At 45.3% G+C, this 25,630-nt stretch overlaps 1 long non-coding RNA gene across 1 annotated transcript; it reads left to right on the forward strand.

The window, feature by feature from the left end:
* Positions 1-14,395: 14,395 nt before the first annotated feature.
* LOC120245038 lies at positions 14,396-19,829 on the forward strand. The gene is made up of 3 exons (XR_005531692.1): positions 14,396-14,748; positions 15,339-15,502; positions 19,472-19,829. It is a non-coding gene; the product is annotated as an uncharacterized LOC120245038 (long non-coding RNA).
* Positions 19,830-25,630: the final 5,801 nt, after the last annotated feature.

Genomic DNA, 25,630 nt, shown 5'->3' on the forward strand with positions numbered 1-25,630 from the left:
GCCCTTGTGTTATAATTCTTAAACCAGATATGGAAAAAGTCTCTGTTAACTAGATATCAGATTAACTTCCTTAGGAAAGTTTATCGAGGGGTCTAAAAACTGTACTAGGTTCTTGAAAACGCAGCCTTGAGAAATGATTTGTCTGTTTGCATGGGAGGCAGTTTCCCACTTACCCTGTGTCCAGCCAGGCCTTCATCACAAATGTCTTTGTGGCCTAGGCCCTTGATCTTTCACTCAGATTATGCTTGGTGTCTTAGAATCATGTATATAACTTGTTTACCTTGCATGCTTGGAATTTGTAAATCGCCTACGTGGGCCTAGAACGAGGGCCTGTTACTTGTAATGCTCTAGCGATAATCCTGACCTCTATCAAATATCTTCTCCCACCTATTCAGTCCTGGCCTATGGCTGGAATGAGGACATCATGGCGAGTACCAGCAGCAACAAGAACAGGGACACCCAGGGTGATGGTCACACGAGTGACGAAGGCAGACTTTAGTAAAAAGCTTACACATTTTCGGGCATAGCCAGAGCAACCTGCTTTATTTTTCTGCTTCGTTCTAGGTATTTGGGAACAGATGAGTCATGTTTGCCGGTTGTACATACATGTGCATAAATATCTTTTCCCCTCCAGCCTTGAGCTTAAATATTAAAGATGACAACCCTTATTATTGTTAGAAACTGCAAGTAAAAGAAAATTCTCATTGTGTGTACTCAAGCAAAATGACTTCATCCATTTCTCCTTGACTTACACAAAGGGAATCTCAAGTTAAAGTTCATGCTTTAGAAAGCATTATGCAGGACCGTTTGTTTTTTCTCCCACATTGCACATCAAACTGACTTTTTATTCAACTGCGAATGATATTGGGATAATTAAGATAAGCCTCTGAAACACTGTATGAAGACGAACAGAAATTCCACTTACATAATTAAAAGAGAATTTTTCACAATGTTTATTGTCAACGAATACATTATACAGATCTGAGTCATTATAAGTAAATTATTGGCACGCATTATGGCTGTATAGCACTTTCAATTCACCCATTTCCCATAATACAGAGTAAATTGGTTCATCTAAACAGAACAAAACGAAAAACAAAAGCAAAAACTGGGCTTAATTGCAGGTCTCCTCTTTTAGGAATGCTGTCCTTTTAGTTGCAACTCGTAGTAAAATTAGAGGGTGCTGGGCTTGCTTTATGTTTTTTTTTCCCCTGCTTCTTTAAGGTTACTTAAGGTTTCAGCTGGTGAATCTGGGTGGCATGGGAAGGGTTTGGGAGTTTGGGAGTGAGTGTTGAAAAGAGGCAGCCCAGAACACAAGATAGAATTTGTCAAAAAAGACCTTAAGACCAGTGTACAGGGTGATAAGGCCTTAAGGCCTCCCTACCCAAATATGGACCAGCACATCTACATCTCTTAGAGAGTTTACTAGAAATGTAGATTCTCAGACCATTGAATCAGAATCTACATTTTAACAAAAGTCCCATTAACTTGTGAGAAGCACTGCTTTACAGAATATTTGAGATCAGCTAATTCACACATTTTATTTAAAAAGGGAAGGACTGGGGTGCTTGGCTGGCCCATACGGTGGAGCAGGTAACTCTTGATCTTGGGGTTGTGAGTTCAAGCTCCATGTTGGGTATGGAGATTACTTAATCAATCTTTAAAAAAAAATTACAGAAAACCTCCTTAAAAAGAAGGAAGAATGGACTTTACCAAGGTGACTAACTGGCAACATGACCACTCATTATCACTTATAATATCTGTTTAATGTCTGTAGCACCTTTGAAATTCCTATTACTGTTATAATCCTTTTAAAATTTCTATTACTCTTTGTGCTTTTTTCCCCTTGGTTAATATTGCTGTATTCTTCCCCCCAAAAAACAACGTTTGGTTTTGTAGATGCTCTCTAATATATATTTTCTATTTCATTAACTTCTGCTTTTCCCAGTATTATCTTTCTTCCTTCTTTGGGCTTATGCTATTTTTTCTTCTCATTCTTAAGTTGGCCCTTTGGTTTATTAAGTTTAGATCTTGTTCTTTTCTAATATAAGCATCCAAGGCTATAAACTCTTCTCTGAGTACCACTTTAGCTGCCATTGGACACATTTTGATACATTATTTTTAGTTACTGTGTAGTTCTGAGTATTTTCTAACTTCAGTTACAATTTTGTTTTTAGTACATGAACAGATTTTAAATGTTTTATGTATGTTTCCAAACCCATGGGGCTTTTTAGTTCTCTTTTTTATTTCTAACTTGTTTTTTAAGATTATGGTCTTTATATCAACCCTTTGAAATACTTACCAAATAGGTGTGTTAAAATTTCTAAGAGAGATGGTGAATTTGGTAATGTCTCTCATAGAGCTATCAATTTTTGTTTTATACATTTGAAGTTCTGTTATTAGTTGCATTCAAATTTATGATTGTTATATATCTCTGGAAAATTGGACTTTTTGCCATTCATTATGTTATGACCTTTTTCTCCAGTAATCCTTTTCATATTAAAGTTTACTTAGTCTGATGTCAATATTACTACTCAATTTCTCTTTTGGTTAATTATTTTTCTTGGTTTGTGATTTTTTCCTCTTAAGACTTTCTAATCTACTCTTACATTTAAGTATCTCTTTCATTTATTTTTTTTAAGTTTATTTATTCATTTTTGAGAGAGAGACAAATGAGTAGAGGAGGAGCAGACAGGAGAACAAAGGATCCAAAGCGGGTTCTGCACTGACAGCAGAGAGCCTGATGTGGGGCTCAAACTCACCAACCATGAGATCATGACCTGAGCTGAAGTCGGAAACTTAACTGACTGAGCCACCCAGCAGCCACAAGAAGTAGCTCTTTTAAATAGCATACATCGGACTTTATTTTTTTGTCCAGTCTGACAATCTTTGTCTTTTCATTGGAGTGCTTAGTCCTTTTACATTTATAGTGATTACTGATATATTTATTTGGATCTCTGTGCTATTTATTTGTTCTATTTTCTTGGTTTTGTTCTTTTTAAAGAATGTTTTCTTCTTTTTGTCATTTTATTTCTCCTCCGTTTATTTGGAAATAATGTGCAATAGATCTTTCTTTGGTGGTCACTGCAGTGTTAGCATGCATACTAAACAAAACTTAGTAACTCTGAGGTACTATTGAGAGCTTAAACTCCAGTCGTGCACCTCCCTATTTGTACGCTATTATTGCCTATTATTTAATCCTAGCCTTTCCCCCACAAATTAGATGTTAATATTATCAGTCAACTGGAATCATTTGTCTGTGGGTGGACAGAATGTAGAGAAGCGTACAGAAACAATGAAGAAATGGTAAACATCAGGAACGGGGGCTAGTCTCAATAAGTTGAGACTTATTGAGGGCTTTGAACTTTATCTTAAAACTAGGAAGCCCTGAAGGGCTGTCACTGTCCACATGGTCACATTTGACTTTGAGAAAGCTTACTCCAGCTGGACTATGAAGAGTGTGAACGTGAAGACTTGAAGAAAACCAACAGGTGCTGTAACCCCTGGGATGAATCTGCAAGGTGACGTCAGGACGGAGAGTGTGACAACGTGGTGCCCAATGGCCTGGATCTGATGACTGGCTGGATGCGGTGGGTGCACGGGAAGGAGAAGCGAAGGCCTTCGCGAGATTTTTCATTAGGGTGGAAATCATGAAATACGGTGAGAAGATGAAGAGTCGACTAGATCTGTATCTCCTTAGGCTTGTGATGAAACCGAGGAGATTTATGGGTCTCCGTAGAGACTCCTACGAAGCCCTTTCAAAAATGGTAGCTCCCTGCAGAGGACGCGTTATCTCCGGAACCCTAGGCGTCAGAGCAAAACCCTTGGCCCACGGAGCGCCTTGGCCGCAAGGCAGCGGTCGGGAAAGGGCCGGAGTCCTGCGCGCTCCGCCAGTCGCACCTTGTTCTGGGACCACCGGCCTTTGGAGGCGGGGCCTGCCTCACGGGGCGGGCACGCGTGTGCTTCGCGTCTGCGCAGAGCGCGGGCGGGGCTCCCGGCGGCGGCGGCGGCGCGCACTGAGCGCCGTGGACGCGCCCCCTGCGCGCGCGGCCGCCTGCGCTCGCGCCCCCGGCCCCGGGCTGCCGCCGCGCGTTCCCCAAGTGCAGCCTTTGTTGGTCTCCGAAAACGCGCATCCAGGAGGGAGAAGAGAGGGCTGCGGCCTGAGCTGTGTTAGACGCAGCCATTGGCGGGGTTGCGGTGCCCTGGGAGCTGTAAGTACCAGGATATTCGCTCGAGTGGCACCCGCGTCCTGACACGGCTGGGAGTTCTCAGCGTCGGAGAGGGCAGTGTGGGCGCGCGGAAAACTACCCTGCTGGCGTGGATGAGTGGATTTCAACTGTCAGGCTCCACACCACTTTTTAAAAACCTTTGTCAGCTTCACTGAGGTATAATTGACCCCAAAAATATGTGTGTGTTTGAGGAGTACCGTGTGATGGCTTAATGTGCTACACATGGTGAAATGATTGCCACCTGAAGCTAATTCACGTTTATTACCTCGCAGCTTACCATTCTTGCGGCGCGGTGAGAACACCGGAAACCCCGTCTCTTAGCAAATGTAAAATATATAATAGAGTGTGGTTAGCTGAAGTCTCCCTGGAGCTCATTCACCTGATACCCAGACGTCTGTAACCCAAAGCCCAACTTCTCCCTACTTCACCCCATCCCTGGCTCCTGGCCGCCTCCATTCCTCTCTCAGCATCTCTGAATTCTAATTTTTATGGCTGAATAGTATTCCGCTATAGGTAGAGAGACCATATTTGTCTTTATCCATTCGTCCACTGGTGTACATACCAACTGTACCTATTTATGGACTGCCCAGCATAATGCTGCAGTGAATACGGAGTGCAGGTATCTCTTAGACACTGATTTCACTTCCTTTGGATAAATACCCAGAAGTAGGATTGCTGAAGCATATAGGTAGATCGATCTTTAATTTTTTGAGGAACTTCATACTGTTTTTCCTAAAGGCGGTACCGATTTATACTTCCACCCAACAAAGCTCACGTTTTTCCTTGTCTCCATATCCTTGCCAGCACTGTCAACACTACCTCATTATAGTAATAAATATGTCACAATAGCCCCTTTTGTTCACCCCAAATTAAATTCATAGGTAATATATTTATCCAAGTGCATATTTTTTAAATTGAAGAAAAATTGCTATAACAGTATATTAGTTGTAGTTTGTACCACATAATGATTCAGCCTTTGTATATATTGTAAAATGATCACCATGATAACTACTTGACATTACCTTACCTACTTTCAAAACGGACTTGTTTCCTTGTGATGAGAACTTTACAGCTCAGCTTTCTTAGCAACCTTCAAATATGTAATACAGTATTAACTACAGTCATGCTGTATACCTCCCCATGACTAATTTATTTTATTTAATTATTTATTATGACTTATTTATTTTATAACTGGAAGTTTGTACCCTTTCACCCCCAAGTGCACAATTAAAAGAACAAAGGATATGATGGCCTGACTATAATATAAACAAGTTAAATTAGACTTAAATCCTACGTGTTCTTTATCCTTTTTGTATTCAATCAGAAAACAAACCGCTCTAAGTATTTTCAAGCGAGCAAGGTCATCTAGGGAACTGGTTATAACAGTTTAGGCAGGGCTGGGTGAGCTTATAGAGGAAGATAGGGTTATCCAAGATTAGTAACATCAGTAACTCATACTCCCTAGAGCTGGAGTCGCAAAGGGGGAAATGATGTCACCCAGAGCCTCCAATTCCAAGACCACTGTGGCTGCCACCGTGCACACCACACCAGGCCCACCACACGACCCAGAAGCCAGGGGAAAATGGCGTCTCCCTGATCTCTTACATTCCCCAGTGCTTCCCATCGGCAGACCCTCAGAGAAGCCAGAAGGGAAGGAATCTGGAAGCTGTAACTTGGAAGTTTCTAGCCCCAAAGTGGAGTGCAGGGCTCAGAAGGGATATACAGAGCCAACAGACAATAGTTTCAATTTGCAAATTTATAGGCACAACTACATTTGAAGATATAATGAAGAAGCCAGATGCTTGAATCTGCATTTAAATGTTAGGATTTAATAGAAGTAAGACAAAGTTCCCTTAAATGTTACAAACACGTTCTGTATCTGACTTGTGGAAAGAAAAGGCTGAATAAGTATATTCCCATATATGTATAATCACTATGAATGCAATGACTACAATACCGATCCAGGTGTCTGTAGGAGTGACTCAAATGTTACGGGTGGCTTTGCCATTACTGATGAGATTTCAAAATGGTTGAGTTGACAATTCATTGTAGAAAGTATAAACAACACAAAACTCAATAGTTGCATTGTTATAGAATTCAGCGTATATTATACTAAAATCATGCCCCAAAGCCTTGTGTTTATATGTCAAATGGAGTTAGATCTTGAGCTGAAATCATTATGAATGGTCTTTTCCCCCATCTTCATGAATATCTATCAGGACACTCAAAATTTGAGCTGGACTAAGGATTTAAAAAACAAAAAAAATTTTTAATGTTTATTTACTTTTGAGACAGAGAGAGAGCAAGAGCTGGGGACGGTCAGAGATAGAGAGGGAGACACAGAATCTGAAACAGGCTCCAGGCTCTGAGCCGTCAGCACAGAGCCCGACGCGGGGCCCGAACCTGCAGACCACGAGATCATGACCTGAGCCGAAGTCAGACGCCTAACCGATTGAGCCACCCAGGCACCCTGAGCTGGACTAAGGATTATAGAACATCCAATTTCCTGGTCTCTTCCCTTCTAAGTGCCCTTTGCATACCCCCAACCCCCCCACTTCATCCTCATTATTGTAACAACCAAAAATGCCTCCACAGATTTTCAGTCCTGTCTTGAGCAGCAGTACAGCTAGAACACAGATGTAGTTGTGCATTTCTGATACAGAAGTATTGTGAGATGGGGGGGCACCTGGGTGGCTCAGTCGGTTGGGCATCCGACTTCAGCTCAGGTTATGATCTCACAGTTTGTGGGTTCAAGCCGTGTATCAGGCTCTGTGCTGACAGCTAGCTCAGAGCCTGGAGCCTGCTTCAGATTCTGTGTCTCCCTCTCTCTCTCTGACCCTCCCCTGCTCACGCTGTCTCTCTCTCTCACAAATTTAAAAAAAAAAAAAATTTTAAAAAAAAGTATTGTGAGATGTTAAATAGAAATTAAGTTATAGGATGGTATTATACAATTGCTTTTCATTATTTTAGGAAGTATTTGTCCATACCTATGAAAAAAGGACTTGGCATATATAAACGAAAGTGTTAACAGTGGTTATTCCTTTTCTTGGAATTTGAGGAATAATTTGTTTTGTTTTTATCGGTTTTTAAAATTTTTTCTACTTGAGAAATTTTAGAACGCATTCAAGGGGGGAAAAAGAAAGGTTAGGTCAGGCAGGTATATCAGTGAGAATCCTTCCGGGCTCATAGAAGCAGCCAGACAGACCCCAAATCTGTTAGTGAGGCCTGGCCCAAGCACCTGATATAAGCACTTGCTCAGACAAACTCTGGTTCTACCAGAAATGCCACCTCCTCCCTGCACACAAACCACTCTTTGGTGCTTACTGTTCCTTCGGGATGGTGAACAGAGCATTTCCCTTCTGATGTTGGTCTACAGTGGGCCATACTGGATTTTTGGCTTCATAGCACAGCATTTTCTTTAAGAATAGGAGCCCCCTGAGCTCATCCTCACGCCTACCCCATAAATCTCCGGTATAAATCCCCAAACTGGGGAAACTGAGTCCCAAGCTTGGACAACATTTTCCATCCTTGGGCCAAAATGGGGGGCATCAGGAAGATGTAGCACGTTCCGTGGGTTGCGTGCTGGAAGCTCATGGCAGGCCTGGCACTGTGGGCCCTGCCAAGAAAACCAAAGAAGGATGATAGAAAAGGGGCACCCATGTGTTGGCAGGTCCTACCATTTTCCAGATGACTTCCCATTGGGATTGAACCCAACACACCGTCTCCAGTCCAAGCTGCCAGCCTCCAAGACCTCCGTCCTGCACAGGACCTTGTGTGGGGATCTCTAGGCAGGGCGAGGGGGTGCCCGACACACACACGTCTCCCAGACCTGAACGCCTGGGCCAAGACAAGGGATAGTTTCCAGATGTGGGCTTCACATCTGGGCCAGCCATCAGAAGGCTGCTTATTTGAACAAAGACTGCAAGTACTCAGAGAGCCCTGAGGTCCAGAGAAGGCTGCCAAGAGCTGGCGAGCAGATGAGTGTAGAACAGACCTTAATTTATGGTTCCAGGAGAGGAAGAAAGCCGTGCTTTGTGGTCCTGCATGGATACGTGTGAAGCGAGGCATTCTCCTTCAGGATGGGCAATGGCTCCGTTTGCAGGACTAAAATCAGGGGCTTCGATTCTAGGATTAGCAGAATTCTGGACTGAGGGTGGACTTCCATTTCCAGTGTGGCACCTTGACCTTCCCCCGCCTCCCACATCACCTCCTTGGTATTCTATGGAAATACTTTGGAAAGAGAAAATCTTACAATGTTATAGCTTGGTGGGCCCTTTCAGCCCATCGCCCCCACCAGACACACTTCCTTTTTTAAAAAAAAGTTTTTAACGTTTATTTATTTTTGAGAGACAGAGACAGAGTGTGAGCGAGGAAGGTACAAAGAGAGAGAGGGAGACGCAGAATCTGAAGCAGGCTCCAGGCTCTGAGCTGTCAACACAGGGACCGATGCAGGGTTTGAACTTACGAAATCTTGAGATCATGACCTGAGTTGAAGTCGGATGTTTAACTGGCTGAGTCACCTGGGCGCCCCATTTCCTTTTATATGTAACTCTGTGACTTGGGCATGTTCCCCACTTGATGGGAGGAGCTGAGAATAGATCTGTTAGCAGTCCTCTTTGGAGGATGTCAGTGAGATTGGCACAACTTGGAGCAGATTCTTACGCTCCTGCAAAGCACAGACGTGTACTCCTCGGGCTGAGTCATGTTGGGCTGAATCGTCTGTCCCGCCCCCATTCCTATGGTGAGGCCGTAACCCCTCAGTACCTTGGAATGTGACTGTATATGGAGATAGGGCTTTAAAGAGATCATTAAATTAAAGTGAGGTCGGTTGGACGGGCTCTCATCCAGTCTGAGTGGTGTCCTCATGAGAAGAGATTGTGCACAGAAACGCACAGAGGGAAGACTATGTGGGGACCCAGGGAGAAGGTGGCCATCTGCAAGCCCAGGAGAAAGTCCTCAGGCAAAACCAACCCTGATGATACCTTGATCTCAGACTTTCAGCCTCCAGGAACGTGAGAGAATCCATTTCTGTTAAGCCACCCAGTCTGCGATGCTTTGTTATGGCAGCCGGAGCAATCCAACATGGAGGTTGGGGGGGTGCCCTGACCACGGTGGTGGCTCCCAGCCGCCTGGCTCGGTGGGGAACCAGGGACCAGGCCAGCAGGGAGGCCGGGCAGGACGACACGGAGCCCTGGGGCGCAGGTCTGAGCCTGCGGATGTTGGTAATTTATTTTCCAGTTGGTGCTTTCATGATCTCCACTGTCAGGAAGTTCTGTTAACTGTCGCTGCCCAGCCTCTGCTTTGTGTGGGGCATTAAAAGGGTCCTCGCTGAGGGGTCTGGAGGACAGTTACGCCACAGGTCATCAAGTCAGACTCAGGAAGGGGCAAGAGTGTGCCCACTGGCGGGGCAGCATCCTCAGGGCATCAAGACTAGCGTGTGGGTGGTTTGAGGAGAACTAGCTTCCTCAGGACGCTGGCGCATACTTGCACCATTATCCCTTGGGTTACAGGTCGAATCTGAATTTCACCAGCCATGCTAACCTTAGGGAAGTTATTTAAACTCTCCGGTCTTGTTTTTTGGCCCAGGGATAAGTGTGCCTTCGTAGAGTGTTACAAGGATTAAATGATGCCACAAGTAGAAAGGCTATAGAAGCACACAGCACTTTCTCTTTGATGCCAAGTATTTCTTGAGTACCTACTATGTGCCAGGTACCACCTTATGCTTTGAGGATAGAACAGAAAATAAGAGAGAAAAAAATGCCCCTGCTCCACAGAACTTATATTGCAGAGAGGGAGCAACTATAAACAGATGTGCAGAGTGACTCTAGAAAGAAGAGGGGTCCGTTGGGTCAGAGGCCATTGCAAAGTGAAGGTAAGGAGATGAAAGGGCCCGTGCGCAGGTGCTTACATTCCACTCACTGGCCCTGTGAGGTGGAAGGTGAAGCTGAGCCCTGCACCAACGAGACATTGGAAGGGCTCCTGCTTCCTGGAGAAGGGGCTGGAAAAATCTGCCTGTGGGCCCTGGGAAATAATTAGGAAACCTATTTATGCCCAGGATCCTGAGGGAAGGAAAAAAAAAAAAACCCTCTCCTGTTTAAAACTAAAGTGAGTTTGGCAGCTCCTCAAAATGTTAAACATAGACTTGCCATATGGCCCGGCAATTCCACTGTGAGGTGTAGACGCCAAGACACGGAAAACAGGGTCTCGGGCTGATCATTGTAGGATGACGTCCATGGCGGCACTGTCCACACTGGCCCAGAGGTGGGAACGGTCCATCCACATAGGGCTGAGTGAGCAAAGTGTGGTAAGTGCACAGTGTTCTTGAACTTCAGTAAGGAGGGACCCCCTGATCCGTGCTCAGCGTGGAGGAGCCTTGCAAACATGATGCTCAACGACACAAGCCAGACACAAGCCAGCAAGTAACCGCATGATTCCGCTCCCATGAGGGACATAGGGCAGTCTGATCGTAGCCATAGAAAGTGGAACGGGTGTTCCTAGGGGCCGGGGGGGGGGGGGAGAGGAGGAGTCACTGTTTACCAGGTACCGAGTTTCTATTTGGGATGATGAAAAGTTCTGGAAATGGACCATAGCGGTGGTTACACAACGTCGTGAATGCTCTTACTGCTGCTAACTTGTGCACCTTACAACACACGAAAATAGTAAATGTTATGTTAGGTATATTTTACCACAATAAAAAGAAAGGAAGAAAAAGAAGGTTCTTTGCCCCAGGTCGCAGAGCTAGGGGAGCCCAGCGCTGAGCCTGGCTTCTGGGGGTCCCTTTCCCACCCCGCTTGCTCTCCCAGCAGAAAGCCAGCTGCTCACAGTGGCCGAGGATTGACAGTAGCAGCAGTACCCGCCACCATCCCCCACCCCCCCAAACGGGGCAGGGGCCTTCCTCACCTGTTGCTTGCACCTGTGTTTCTTTGCGACTGCCCTTCCCATCTTCCCTTAAAATCGTACTTTCTCTTCTTCGGTTTCGAGACGTAATTAACTAAGGCCACCCTACCTGCTCGTGTCCCCCGAGCCAGGCTGCACCCGCTTCAGATCTCAGCTCCGCTGCTCACTGGGGGCTATTCTGGGGCAAGTTTCTTTCTTTCTTTTTCTTTTTCTTTCTTTTTTTTTTTTTGAGAGAGAGAGAGATAGAGACAGCATGAGCAGGGGAGGGTCAGAGAGAGAGGGAGATACAGAATCTGAAACAGGCTCCAGGCTCTGAGCTGGCAGTCAGCACAGAGCCCGACGCGGGGCTCGAACCCACGAACCGTGAGATCATGACCTGAGCTGAAGTCGGACGTGCAACCGACTGAGCCACCCAGGCGCCCCCGGGGTAAGTTTCTTAAACTCTCTGCCCCTTGTTTCCCCACTTGTAAGAAGCAGTAAGACCAGGGGGTGGTTGTGGAAATAAAGTGAAGTCACATGTGAGGTGCTTGGAGCTAAGTGCTTTCAGAGTTGGGTGTGTTCACCGGTAGCACACTACCCGGCTGAGGGAGCTTAGGGTCTATGGCTAGGCCAGCGTTCGAGCTTCTCGAACTCTTAGAATCCTTTTGCAGGATCCTTAACCCCCCAGGACTCTCTCCTAGAATGCTGCATCAGAGCCAGGAAGAAAGTCAAAGACCCACAGGAAGTGTTGCCCACGCACATCATTACTTACTCGGCGGTGTGGGATGATCTCTGCATCTCTGTAGGACGTGGTTTATAAATTACCGGGCTGTGATCAGCGCAGCCTAAAATCACTTGAAGTGTGCTCGTAATCTCAGCGTGTCTGCTTTCCTTCAGCAGTGCTGCCCCCGGTGGGCGGTCTGCGTACTGCAGCCCAAGTCACGCCAGCCCGCTGGGGGCGGGGAGGATTGCGGAGGCCTGATGGTGTTAGGTTTCCCCTGACATAAGCCCAGACCCGATTCTGTTCCCTCTGCTCCCTCTAAATGGATTTGTGAGATACTTACAGCGCTCCTGTTCCCATGAAATGAGGCTTAACAAAAAGGAAGGAAAAAGGCAGCCACCTCTGATAACCCAAGGAGATGCAGCCCCTGTGTGTGATTTGGGGCAGGCTGTGGGTCTCAGCCAGCAAATGGGCTCCTAGAGGCTCCTAGAAAGTACGATGTACTCTCGCGGAAGAACATCCCAGTTTCACATTTTTTGAACCAAGACTCAAAATCCAGGGGCACAGTGAAAGTAATATGTTCTATATTTTTTTAAAAAAATTTTTTTAATGTTTATTTACTTTTGAGACAGACAGGCAGGCAGAGCAAAGCAGGGGAGGGGCAGAGAGGGAAGGAGACGCAGAATCTTAAGCAGGCTCCAGGCTCCGAGCAGTCAGCACAGAGCCGATGCAGGACTCCGACTCACCCCCCATGAGATCATGACCTGAGCCGAAGTCAGACACTTAACTCACTAGATCACCCAGCTGCCCCGAGACTAATATGTTCTATATTTTTAAAACCTTGTGCACAGAAAGGAAAAAACAACCATATGCTAAATTTTAGAAAATGAAACATGAATAGTTTTGTAATTCATATGACCCAAAAAAGGCCTACTCTTCCTAATACATAAGGAGCTGCTAGAAATGGAAAGAAAGAAGGGAGGGAGGGGAAGAGGGAGAGAGGAACGAAGGGAGGAAGGAAAGTAGGAAAAGGAGAGGAGAATTAGCAAATATGGGCCACATTCACAGAAAGCAACCCTGAAATACCATTTTCAACGGCTGAATTGGCAAAAATCCTCATGTTTAATACCACACTCCGTGGGCTAGTCTGTGGAAGGACAGGCGCCTTGGAACATTGCTAGTGGGGATGTGACTCCGCATTAGGGAAGGGGGTGTGGCCCCTCAGTCAACAATTACAAATATATGATTCCACTTCCGAGACTCTATCCTATAGCTGCACGTGTGCATAGGGAACATACATTGCACTGAGATTGTTCATGGCAACATTGTTTGTGTTAGAAAACAATGGAAGGGACAGATGGCTCTTACCACATTTACCGCCTCCCTGGGATGAACTCTATGCTGTGAAAAAAAGAGATTTGCTCTCAGTATTGACATGGAAAGAACTCTTCCATATTTCATTAAGAAAAATATGCAAGGTTCAGGACAATGTATTTAATCTACTACCTTTTTGTCTAAAGGGGTGGAAGATAAGAATTTATTATTTGTATTTCCTTGGTTTTGCCTTCACAAGGTTACCTGTGGAGCACCTAGACTGATGGGGATAAGGCTTGGAGTTATCCACTCTCCTGACCACTCCTTCCAGACTTTCCAAACTCCTCTTTCTGTATATTTATTGTTGAAAGGATGAAGGTGTTAGCAGTGTACACTTAAATAAATATATTCTTATTAGGAGAATATATATATTCTTATAGGGAGGATTCTCCTATACTACAACAAGAATAAATCGTCCAATCTTTCTGAGATGCAATTCGGCAATATGTATGGGCACAGAGATTTAACTGCTAGGGAGGCTCTTGATCACACACTGTTTAAAGGGAAAAATTCCAAACTTTTGGAAGATGAACGTGTTAAAAGTAAGTGATACATCCATAGGACAGAATACTCAAAGTTAATTCAAATATCGTGAAGTATATGTACTGGCATGGAAAGTTGGCCATTTATATAGAATGGGAAAGCAAGTAACATATTTGTATATAAGGTCTGGTACGATATTTGTAAAATATAGAAATATAAAAATAAGTAAATTCTGTAAGGATAATACACCAAAATATCATCAGTGATCATAGCTAGATAGTAGGTCAAGATCCATTTTTGTCTTTTATTCATCTGACTTTTCTGATATTATGTATTAACATTATAAGTAAAGTTAATTAAAAATAATCTTCCAGCTCTATGTATATATGAAAATATAGTTTTTAGTAACAGGATCAGTAGCATATATCCTGGTACAGCACCTGGTTTTTCATCTTGAACACTCATCATCCGTATGTTTCCCAGTCAACAAAAGCATCTCAGGGAAATTAAGTGGTCAGACTAAAATGATTTTATGATTGTTTGTTTTAGTTTTTTTTTCCTCAGTTGGATCTCCTGATTTTTCTACTGTCAACCTTTATTATTTATGTAATTAACAAATAATAAACACTCTTAAAAAGAAATACTTCTGTCTAATAGACTGGTGGTTTTGAAAGCTCTTTTTACTGACTGTTTGTACACAATGTGTGCAAAACCCGGCAGAGCCGTGATAACTCTCTATGGAGAAACAGAGACGGAGGAGGTCATGAGATTTTCTGGGAGCTATCAAGCCAATAAAGCAAAGCTGGACCACTTTGACTAACACATGACCCAGAAATACTTATTCTGCCTGCCACGCACATTCCCAGAATCCTCCTTAACATCTGGAAGGCTTGGACTCAATTCCTCCTCCACCAGAAAAGTGGACAGGGTCATCTCCAATACCCAATAAAAGTCCACAAAAAGAGGGGCTAACCAACAAGAGAAAGCATTCCTGGAAAGACACTTGCTGGAGGGCCCGATACTGAATTGCAATAAAAGCCTCAAGAATTCTCTTTCCACTTTTCTGTGAGTATGCTTACCACTGAATGTGGGAAGATTCACACATATTTCTAGAGAGAATGATTCCCATTAAAAGAAAAAGAAAAACAGATTATCCTCATTTATGGGTTGTTTAAAACTGTTATTAAAGGATATACTTACTGAGGGTAAAATTAGTTTTACCTCTGTATTTCAGTGCTTAGTTATCCCAGCGATACTCAGTAGGTCTTGGATGATTGTGATAAATGGTTGGATGGATAGATGGATGGGTGACTGAGATGCATTAATTGAAAGAGGGAAAGAAGGAAGGAAGGAAGGAAGCAAGGAAGGAAGGAAGGAAAAGGGAGGAGGGGAGGAAAGGAATAAAGAAAGAAGGAAGAGAGGCTCTTTGGGTTGGTTGGATAGATGAATGGAAGGCTGGTTGGGATGGAAGAAAAGAGGGCTGACTGGCCAGCAGGTGTGATGGAATAACGGGTGGAGGGCTGGAAAGATGGACTGATGGATGGAATGGATGGGTAAAGCTGCAGTTGATTTAAAGTCTAACAAACACTCAAGTACTGTGGGCTGCTTCCATTGAGGGACAGAGATGTTGCTGACATAATTTTCTTCTCTTCTAGAAAGGATGGAAATATCTCAGTTTTTTATGCCAGTCTCATTAACAGCCGCCAAGACAGATGTGAGGCTCTCAACTACAGTCCTTCCTCATCACGTCCATAGAATGGCAGAGAAAGTTAAGAGGCTGAAATGAGGAGGCACAAGAGTTAGCATCTTTATTTTATAGGTGAGATAACTAACTAAACCCCCGCCCCTTGCAAATAATGAATGTCCAAGCTATTAGAGACCTTATAAAATAGCTGGCATTTAAAATAAAATTGTAAACCACAGAAATGAACAAAAGAAGAGAAAGAGCAGGGTCATTAAAGTCACTCAGTGGGGTGGAACAGGTCTCCCCACCATGGTTACTGCCAGGGCTAAATTGCAGTGTGTAAGCCCATCTGCCCCAGTATTCTTCCTGTCACTCCTGAGAGCTTTCTATTCTACTTTATTTCAGCAGTGCCAAAAGGTGGGTTTCTAATTCTGTTCCTCTAGTTCTTTTTATATTACTCAGATCTGGGCAAATATTGGTAATATGAAATGTGTCCCTTTTTTTTTTTTTTTCTGTGCTTTAAATCAGCCGGAAGGTTAATATCTTGAATTCCCTGCTTCTTTCGAATTCCTCACCTGCTGTGTGCATCACAGCTGCACCTGCACGGTTTCCTGAGCACGTGTCTACCTGCTGGACCACCTGCCAGGCCATTAGCAAGGCCGGTGGACGGATCGCACACTTGGGTGTTTTTAGCTTCTGTCACTTTAATGCTAGTGAAAGCTCCAGGCTGCCTGCCACCCCTGCTCGTGTTCACAAAACAGCTCAGGAAATGCCAGCGAGCAGTGGAAAGTTCTCAAACACCTTTTACCTCTGAGGACGACAGCGAGTCATGGCCCTGAGTTTGTTGGGGTCTTTCATTTCTGCCTGTAAAACAAAACAAAACAAAACAAAACAAAAACCAAAAAAGTGCATTCTCCTAAAGGCATGGACTTAAATTGCTACAGCAGGTGCCCCTGAACCCCGCCCACGTTTGTGTTTTCCCTTCAGCGCTAACGGGCTAGGATTCCTACTGCCAACACCTCATTTTGTGTCCTGGGGACTTTGTCTTGACCCGGAGCGCCCCTTTCCCACCTGTGCAACAGGCCAGAGTGCTGGGACGTCGATGCCCCGGGAGCAGACTCCCAACGGTGGTGAACAGGGCTGGGTGTATAAATACCCCGGCTCCCTTGCCGCTCAGGCGGGGTTGCTCCGAGGTGCCTGTTCCTCGCCAACTTCCAGAGTTTTCTGAGCAGATTTAAGCTTCAGTCGCCCCCAGTGGTAGCTGTTTTGATCCCGCATGCCGCCCTGGCAGCCTCCTCTTCTGTGTCTCACGTCCCCGCGTCGCTGCCAGCATCTCCTGGGATCACCTTCCAAATAAACTACTCCGTCTGCAATCTCAGTCTTAGAGTCAGATTCTGAGAGGACCCCCCCCCCAACCCCAAGAAGGGCCACCCCCACCAGCGGGAGGCTGTTGCAGGGGATGGAAGAACTCATACGGAACATCTGGGAGATTCCCTCACAAAACCAGAAAGTGTGGCCCCTTCTATAGGCCTGAGCTCTAGCATACAGTTTGGGGCCCTCCAATGCCCTTTGGGGATCCCCTGGCTGTCGCCTCCTGTCCCAGAAGGGGTGAGCTGGTAGAGGGGCTCAGCCAGAGGCACTCAGAGCATCCTCACCAGCCTCCCACCTGTGAGTAAGGAGGCCCAGAGGCGGCAGAGGAAGTGGATTCGGGAAGAATGAGTGGAAAAGCAGAAGGCCTTTCCGCATCCTTCTCATTTTGTTTACATTCAGCTTATTATTTTTTTTTTCCTCCAAAGTATATTCTTCAGTGTTTCATTCAGGGAGGACCTGCTAGGGGCGAGCCTTCCATTTTTATGGAGTAAAGATGTCTCTATTTTGTCCTTGCTCTTGCACAGTTTAGCTAGACTTATCCTCATTATGCAGTCTCTCTTCTGTGGTTTTTATTTTAAACATATTACTTTATGCACTCTATCTGAACATTGTGTTATGTGAAAACTATTTTTAGTGTGGACATTTACTTTTACTCATGGTGACTGTGTCCTTTAGTGCTTTGTGATTTTTTATTTTTATTGTAAGTTGCCTCCGCAGGGAAGATGTTGTTTTATTCTGTCTTGTTCTCTGTGGGAATCCTGTGCACTTTGGAACACCCAAGTGTCCCTCCATGGTGGTTTTATTTTTGCTATTGCCCAAGTGGCTGAGGGATAGTCAAATCAGCTAAAAACATCACCACCTCTACGTAGCCTCCTTGGGTCCCTTTCTCTCAGCTGAGCCTTGGAGCCTCTCCTCTCTGCTTACATAGCTCCTTGTACACATCTCCATGGCATCTCAAACAGCACTCATAGACCATGTGCTGTTTCTCAGTTACTCTAGAAGCCCCTCAAGCACTCATCAGGTCTAGCACTGAACTCATAAACGTTTGCTGAATGAATGAACCTGGAGAACTAAGCCTTCAGAGTCTCAGCTTCTTTGAATGGAATGTTATGTCCTGACCTTTTGTCCTTTTGTCCTGACCTCATGGAATTTGGGGAGATCATAGACCCTCTGTGATAGATTATAGATTTATCCCAACAGACCTTATGGGATTTGGGGAGATGCTTTAATTCAATCCAGAAGATCACCTCATCAAGTTCTTAATTCCCGGCCCAAGATGATTAACTAGGGGGTCCTAACAAGCTGTGAAGCACTAACATCGGTACCTCACAGTGGTTTTCCACTGTGCCTGGCAACTGGTTCCCCACTCATTATTATCTGCTTCCTTTGTGCTTTGTGAGTGAGGAATGGTTGCAGTGGAAAAGATCCATCATGTAGTAACAATTTCAAACCTTTCTGATACTAGAACAAGGCTGTACCTGAGGCTGATTACCTGGGGCAGATGCTGGACTTAGAATCTCTCAAAATCAAACGGCAGCAGCCAAGAAAACAGCTGTATCAACCCTAAATGCCCACCGTGTGTTCTTCCTTTTCCAAGCTTCACTGAGTTCTCTTTGAGAGCACTGACCATGACACACATCAGCTTGTGTGTTCTCATGGCAAAGTCAGAAGCATGGCGCTGAATCGTAGGTATGGGTGACTTTTGACTGGTTGAGTTGCAGCTAACAGTACAGTCGGCAATTCTATATATGAAATAGCTACCTCAGAATACTAGAAATTCTTAATAATAACAAATTCAGTTTTTGTTTGTACTATACTTTTTCTTTTCTACATTCTTTTCAGCATTTTGTGGTGGGGAAAAAAGGATTGGGATTGCAGTGTTTTTTAGTGGCTCCAAATAGCTATCTTCCTCTGCCCCCTAGTGGCCTCATGATAAATTGTGGGAACCTTCATGATTCTTTCCAATTTCCCTGGTGGCTTCTATTCTTACTGTTTTTGTTACTGCTTATGAAAAAAAAGATTTTCGTAAACTAGCCACAACCTCAAAGTTCCCTATGTTAAAAATTAAATGAATGAAATATAATTTTACTAGAAAATATAGATGCAGTCAGGGGCATCGAGAATCTAGAATTTAGGAAGTGATTCTGTCTCACTCTCCAACAGGCTCCATCCGTGGCCATCCATCTTCGGTGTTAATACTTTCTGGGACAGTTGTTTGCCACTCTGGGACCCCTTATTTGACATCTACATTTGAACCAACTTGAAATGTCCCTCCCCAGATGTATTCTAGAACCTCCGAAGTCAGACCTAAGCCTGCCTTCACGTGGTGGGGTTATCCACTTCCCCGCCTGGACTTCTGTCCAGACCGAGAACAGCACCTTCCTCATGTACCTCAGCTCCTGGCACCCAGTTCCTCCTGCCTGTGTCCCTCAACATAACACTAGTATGGTGGAGCCCAAGAGAATTGGGTTCTCAACGCAAGCCTAGTTATTTCTGGTGAAGTACAGACCACACAAACCATGTCTTTATGCCCCTGAGCCTGCATCAGCTCCCTTACCAAACACAGAATCTGACTGGCTCATTGAGCAAACTACCTCCCAACGCTCCCTGGTCATCTTCACATGCAGGGGCCGAGGAAAGCTTCTCTCATTCTGCCGTCGTGACAGTGGCTTCTTTGTTCAGTGTAGCTGTGGGAACTTTATTTTTGCCTCTGTTTTTTGTTTTTTTTGCCAGGAGACTGGATCATAATCTGATCATAACCTGATCATAATCTGACTGGATCATAATAGAGAGGAATTCTAACCTGGAGGATTTGACCACAGAGGAAAGAACTTCCTTTAAGTTCTCTTTCAGGAAGAATGATGGGATGGCCCTGGGGCCAAGAATCAAAAGTCGTGTTCTTGGCCCTGACCCTGTCTGGATGCCAGACTCCTTGTCAGTAACATGGAATTTACCTCACCACGGTCTTGTAAGGATTATAGGAGGGGGGAAGGATTTCTAGAAAGAGAGAGCCTCCTCTCCTTATAATCTTGAATGGACAGCTGAAGAAAACTGTACAATTTTAGGAACTTTTTCCATAAAACCACATTGACTTTCAGGAAATTAGCTCTCCTGTCACTAGTGAGGGGAACCTCAGTTCGTAAACTCACCGGTGTGTAAGAAATACTATGTTTTTGATTTTACCCAAATCCAATTCTGAATCTCTGTTAGTTTCCTAGGTCTGACATATGGAGTATCACAGGCTAAGTGGCTTATACAATAGGACTGTCTCACAGTTCTGGAGTTTGTAGTGTTCTCCCTGTGTGCCTGTTTCCATGTCCAAATTTCCTGTCTTATAAGGACGCAGTCATATTGGCTTAGGGACCATCCTAGTGATCTCATTTTAACCTCTAACTTAATTTTTGTTCTGAGAGAGAACACATTAGCTGGGGAGAGGCACAGAGGGGGAGGAAGGGATGGAGGGACAGAGGGACAAAGTGAGAGAGAGAGAGAGAGAGAGAGAGAGAGAAGCAGGCTCCATGCTCATTGTGGAGCCTGACACAGGGCTCGATCCCACAACCTTGGGATCATGACCTGAGTTGAAATCAAGAAGTGGATACTCAACCAACTTAGACACCCAAGTGCCTCTGTAACTTAACTTTTTTAAACAATTTTTTTAATGTTTATTCTTGAGAGAGAGAGACAGAGAGAGAGGGAGACAGAGAATCTGAAGCAGGCTCCATGCTGCCAGTGAAAAGCCTGACATGGGGCTTGAACCCACGAACCATGAGATCATGACCTGAGCAGAGGTCGGGCACTAAACTGACTGAGCCACCCAGGCATGCCACTTAACTTTTTTAAAACTTAACTTTGTAAAGACCCTATTTCCAAATAAGGTCACATTCTGAAGTACTAGGGGTACTTCAAAATATCTTTTTTGAGGGGGACACAGTTCAACCCGTAACAGTCTCCATCCTGCCAAGCTAGTGGGAAACCCAGCCTTGACCACCGTTAGCTCTCTCTTCACCACACCCACATATTCTCCAGCCCAGGACTGAGCGTCTGATGTTTTTGGCCAAACCCGAGGACCTGGGAGATCCCTTTGTCTTTCAATTTATGTGTTACGAGTGCTGAGTGCTTGGTGTTTCCAAATCTGCACCTAGCCAGCCACGCTTTGCCTGAAAGCCCAAAACTCATCATCATTGGCCACTCCGGTGTCCAGGGGGTTGGCTGGGCAACATGGCGCCTACACAAGCGTCCTTCCTGAATATTGCCACTTCCCCAGGGACCGAGGGCTCGCTAGTCTTGGACCTATTAACCCTTTTCCTTTTCCTTCTTGAAGCCTCTGAGATGATCTCCTCAGGTAGTTCCAAAAGAAACAGAGCCACTGACATTAAACAGATTTACCACCAAACCTTCCCTGAGGAGAGGCCGCGCAGAGCCCGCTTACTTCCATGAAATGGAGGGAGAGAAAACTATTAGATGAATAACAAAGCTTGTATACCTGCCATGCTTCTGACAGTGCACCCTGCCCACCCCCCCCAGATAAGCCACAGGCCAGTTCCCCACCAGAGGCCACGCAGGTTGGGAATCTCACAGCTGAACGTGGCCTCCTTCTCTTCCACACTCACTTCCGAGACACTTGCCTACTGAGCAGGTGTTGCCGGGCCCTGCAGGGGTCCAGATGTGAAAGGGTTTTGCTGGGATTGAGATGACAAAGCCAGAGTCATCTACTGGGACTTGGACACAGAGCCCAGAGCAAGGACCAGAAGGGGACAGTTTGAGAAGAAATCGAGGGGTCCGTAGTCTCTCCGGAAGGAGAAAAAAAGTGGCCACATGCTTGGGCCGAGGCTCTGTGGTGTCAGGAATATATTTGGTCTTTGTCTCAGTCCCTGGCACAGAGCTCCTAAAATCCTGGACTTTCCTGAGTGATAGACACGTCTTTGGCTCCTTGTGATCACACCTTGGTTTATGCTTACAAAGGTGACTCGGAATGCAGTTGCTAGATAGCCAAAGGATGTTTTGGGTCCTGAAAAGACCCAGGATGGGGCCGGTCACTAGAAAAAGTGGTTAGAGAGCTGGAACCCCCAGTCCCACCTTGCAGCCGCCATGAAGAGCAGTAGGAGCTGGAGATTAAGCCCTGCGAAAACTCTTGACGTGAGAGATTGGGTGAACTTCTGGATTGGCGCACACACATACACACAGAGTTCTGGGGTGGTGACGTGTGCAGAGGGGGCCGCCAGCCCCCGCACCTTGCTCTGTGTGTCTCCTCCACCTGGCTATTCCTGAGTTTTAGCCTTTATAATAAACGTGGTAAGCAGAAGTGTTTCCCTGAGATGGTGAGCGGTTCTAGCAAAGCATCCAACCTGAGGACAGGGCTGTGGGAACCCCTGATGCACAGCTGACTGGCCAGAAGTGTAGTGGTCTAGGATTTTTGACTGGTGTCTGAAGTGGGGCAGTCTTGGGACGGAGCCCTTAAATCTGTAGAATCTGACACAGACTTCGGGTAGTCAGTGTCAGACTTGAATTCAGTGTTAGGGCACTCATTTGGTGTCTAGAGATTCGGGGAAATTGTTGGTATGGAAAAAACCTCCACATGTGTTGTCAGAGTTCTGAGTAAAAATAGTCTGGAGTCCCCATGACCCCAGAAGGCCAAGAAGAGCAGACCGATGGATTGAGGGCTCCCTGTGCTTGAGACAGAATTATATGGAGGACAGAGAGGGTCCCCCTCGGGCTCCCAGGGCCCTGATGGCCCATGTCACTTAGGTCCACAGGGCCAGAGACTCCTTTTCCCTTCACCTTGTGTGACACTCCTGTCACTACGGAGGCTTGGCAGTGCCACCCACAGAGAATGGTAGCTCCACGTGAGGCAGCCGAGCAAGGCCAGGATGGAAAGCAGAACCACCGGAAGACTTGTGCAGAGACACACAATGGCTGAAGGAGACCAAAGAGCGCCCGATACGAAGGAGTAGGTGGGACATGCACATATAGCACAGCTGTGTACACGCGCACACGCACACGTACACATACGTACACATGCGCACACTGATGGAGCTCAGCTAACATGCGTCTCAAAAGTTTCAAATGCGGTAGGCGAATTTAAAGAAATTGTAGCCATTGGGAGATTGGAATGGGAGATCAGGCGCAAGAACTGATCTCATTAACTAAGTCGCTGGATTCAAAATGCCCCAAGTCTGTTGTATTTCTCTGTAACTAGAAAAAATACATTTGTTTTAATGGCAGCTTTTCCAACCGGGTCAAAAAAACATCAGATACCTGGGAAGAAATCTAACCAAGGACGTTCAAACCCTCTACACTGAAAACCATAAAATATCACTGAAAAAATTATCAAAGCAAATGGACAGAGATGGAGAGTTCGTGGAGAGGAAACCTAAATATTGTTAAAATGTCATTTATTCAAAATTGGTTTATAGATTTAAAGTAATCTCAGTTAAGACGCCAGTATTTTTTTTTTTTAACTGGCAATCTGATTCTAAAAATTCACTGGGAAATGTGCCCATTACCAGTACTAGAGAATTTTAATTGTTCCAAAATCTCATCAAACCTTGGTATTGTCTTTTTATTTTATTTTGCTTTGTCTTTTTATTTTATTTTGCTTTGTTTTTTAAAATCTTTTAATGTTTATTTATTTTTGAGATTTTGTGTGTGTGTGTGCGCGTGTGTGTGGGGTGGGGGCAGAGAGCAAGGGAGACACAGAATCCAAAGCAGGCTCCAGGCTCCGAGCCATCAGCACAGAGCCCGATGCGGGACTCAAACTCGTGAACCGTGAGATCATGACCTGAGCTAACGTCAGACACTTAACTGACTGAGCCACCCAGGCACCCCTGTTTTCTTTATTTAATTTTATTTTATATTACAAGAATATTTATCATTTTATCTGGGAATCCCTAAGGGGAGTAAATTCGCAGGTGGTGGAGAGGGTACTCATTCTGAGTGGGCATTGTCGTTCTGAGTGGGCATTATTGCTCTGCAGACAGGTGATGGCAGAGTTTAGGGTGAGCTGTCCGAGAGACTCTGTGTCACACAGCAGAGTAGAGGCATTTGAGGTGAGGGCCGGGGACTCCTTCTGAGTGGGCGAGAGGGAGTGGAGGGCACAGCTATGCCACACGTGGTGCCAGGGCGTTGCCTTAACATGTCCTTCTGCCAAGAGATGCCACCACGCACTCAAAGATCTCAAACCCAGAAAATACTGAGGACAGATGTTTCCATCAGTGATTCTCAGCTGGTAGAGCCCTGGTATGGCAAAGGTTAGGGCCCTTCTTCCCCCCAACTTCCCAGATCCCTGAGTAGCCACTTGAAATCATCACCCTTTCTTAGAGCCCCATGGTGCCTGGCGGGAGAGCTATGTCCCTCAGGCATGCTAGGACAGCAAAATGATTGAGAACCAAGGCCCAAATAGGTGATCTCAGTGACTTCCGTAATGGAGAGGCGTATGGCTTTCCCAAGGCTCCAGGAGAATTAGAATCCCAGTAAACCCACCTGTGGCATCCACCGATCTTGAACCCAACAATGGCTTCCCATCTCTCTAAGAAAGTCCCCTGCTGTGCACTCCAAGGAATTGGGGGACAAGTACCAGTGCCAAGGTCTCTGTTTGGTGTGAGTCTTCTGAAATAGCTTGAGAGTATTGCATCTTCCAAGGTATTAAGTTTAAGGCTACTTACAAAACAAAACAAAACAAAACAAAAACCCCTGTAGGTTGCCAGATTTTCATTGTCCTGTATGTATTTTTCAGAATATTTTATCTCTTCTTAATAACACTTTTTTGTACTAACTTCTAGGAAAATAAGTCCAAGGTGACATAAGCAGTTCTGCTCAGACTCTCACGTGCGTATGAATCACCCGGGGATGATTCTGATTCAGAAGGTGCAGGCAAGGGCCTGAGATTTTGCGTTTTTAGGACATTCCTGGGCAGGGCCGGTTACAGAACTTGCAGGGCCCTGTGCCAAATAAAAAGGCAAGAGCCCTTGTTTAAAAATTATTAAAAATTTCAAGGTGGGGGCGCCTGGGTGGTGTACTGGTTAAGCGTCCAACTCTTGATTTCCACTCAGGTCATGATCTCACAGTGTGTGGGTTTGAGCCCCGTGTCAGGCTCTGAGCTAAGAGTGAAGAACCTGCTTGGGATTCTTGTCTCCCTCTCTCTCTGCTCCTCCTGCTCTCTCTCTCTCTCTCTTTCTCTCTCAAAAATAAACAATAAATATTTTTTAAAAATTGCAAGGTGAAGAGAGAACATTCAACCAGTGGGTGATCCTTCTAAGTGCAGAGTCTTTCTGAACGTGGGGCCCCATGGCACTGACCGGTCACACACCCATGAGGCTGGCACTTTTCCCAGGTGATGCTGATGGCTATAAATGAGCCAGGCTGTAAAACTGGACTCTTCTTTTTTTTTTTTTTTTTTTTTTTAATTTCTAGGAGAGAGAGAGAGAGAGACAGCGTGAGCAGGGGAGGGTCAGAGAGAGAGGGAGTCACAGACTGAAACAGGCTCCAGGCTCTGAGCTGGCAGTCAGCACAGAGCCCGACGCGGGGCTCAAACCCACGAACCGTGAGATCATGACCCAAGCGAAAGTCGGCCGCTTAACCAACTAAGCCACCCAGGCGCCCCACTGGACTCTTCTTTAGACTCCGAGTTCTCAGTATGGCAGCTCTGACTTGGATTCCATCAAGACAAGTTAGACCCTCCAGCACCCATTGTCAGATGGTCTAGGGATGAGAGGCCTCAGGTATCCTACAGTGTAGGGCTGGTCCAGATCTACTTACCTCTGCCTTCAGAACTGAATGATTTGGTGAGACAATAAATATGTAAGTGATTCATAAACCACAGGGCACTATATAAATATTGGTCCCTCTACCATAAGATGCCTTCAGCTTGCAACAGGGTGAAAGAAACTAACTCGA

This window comes from Hyaena hyaena, unplaced genomic scaffold (assembly GCF_003009895.1).
Source record: "Hyaena hyaena isolate Hyena2069 unplaced genomic scaffold, ASM300989v1 scaffold_399, whole genome shotgun sequence".
Lineage (NCBI taxonomy): Eukaryota > Metazoa > Chordata > Mammalia > Carnivora > Hyaenidae > Hyaena > Hyaena hyaena.